This window comes from Saimiri boliviensis, chromosome 20, assembly GCF_048565385.1.
Source record: "Saimiri boliviensis isolate mSaiBol1 chromosome 20, mSaiBol1.pri, whole genome shotgun sequence".
NCBI lineage: Eukaryota > Metazoa > Chordata > Mammalia > Primates > Cebidae > Saimiri > Saimiri boliviensis.
In genome coordinates, this window is record NC_133468.1 from 24,248,715 (window position 1) to 24,250,086 (window position 1,372).

At 44.4% G+C, this 1,372-nt stretch overlaps 1 pseudogene; it reads left to right on the plus strand.

The window, feature by feature from the left end:
• The first annotated feature begins 408 nt into the window (after positions 1 to 408).
• Positions 409 to 1,372, plus strand: LOC101041456 (uracil-DNA glycosylase pseudogene; annotated as a pseudogene).

Here is a 1,372-nt window from a genome sequence, read left to right on the forward strand (position 1 = left end):
ACCTGTATCAGATCAGACCTCTTGATCCAGGTCTCAATTTGCAGGAAATACCAAAGCACGTTGAACCGCACCACAAATGAGCAGTCAAAAATCCAGACTGCAGGAAACATAACAAGTCAAATGGGCCAGGTTTGTCAACAAATAGATTATAAGAAAGAGAAAGAGGTGGAGCAGAAAACCATTGAGTAAGAGACCTGAAAATCACATCAAGTTAAAATAAATAAATATATATATATATATATATATATATATATATATATATATATACACACACACACACACACACACATATATATATGTGGGCAGGACTAAACTATACAGTTTAGGGATGCATACTTGAATAATCAAATCATACATAAATGCAAGAAAGTGGGCCAAGTGCTGACTGCCACAGCGAGGGTGAGCTTCATGGGTCCCCTCCTGGGCTCTGGTGTGATTGGCCAGTAGACTTTCTACTTTTTCTTCTCCCCTAGCCTGCCAGAAAGCGACATGCCCACAGTCCAGAGCCCACTGACCTGGGGACCAGTGTGGCTGCCATAGCTATGGACAGTGGGCATGTGGTAGCCAGCCCTGCCAAGAAAAACCAGGCTGGGCAAGGCGAGCCTGGAACATTGCCCTCCTTACCACTGAGCACTGAGCACAGCAGTTGTTTCATGTCCAGAGAAACATGGCCACGGCCCTGCTCAGACTCACACCTACAACATGGCCATGGGCTTTGGTGAGATTAGGAAGAAGCACCTCAGCGGAGAATTTGGGAAACCGTATTTTATAAAGCTCACATCATTTGTTGCAGTAGAAAGCAAGCATTATACTCTTTATCCTCTCCCACACCAAATCTTCACCTGGACCCAGATACGTAATATAAGAGATGTGAAGGATGTCATTCCAAGACAGGATCCATATCATGGACCCCATCGAGATGATGGGCTCTGCTTTCGTGTTCAAGGATCTGTTTGACCTCTGCCCAGTTTGGAAAACATTTATAAAGAGCTGTTTATAGACATAGATAGTTTTGTTCATTCTAACCATGAAGATTTATCTGGGTTGGCCAAAAAAGATGTTCTACTTAAAGCTGTCCTCACTGTTTCAGCTCATCAAGCCAATTCTCATAAGAAGAGAGGCTGGGAGCAATTTGCTAATACAGCTGTGTCCTGACTAAACCAGAGGCCAATGGCTGTGTCTTCTAGCTCTGGGGTTCTTATGCTCAGAAGTGGGCAGTGCCATGAATAGGAATTGGCACCATGCACTGCAAACGGCTCGTTTCTCCCTGTTGTCAGTGTACAGAGGGTTCTTTGGATGTAGACACTTTTCTAAGACCAGTGAGCTGCTACAGAAGTCAGGCAAGAAGCCTATTGACTGGAAGGAGCTGTGA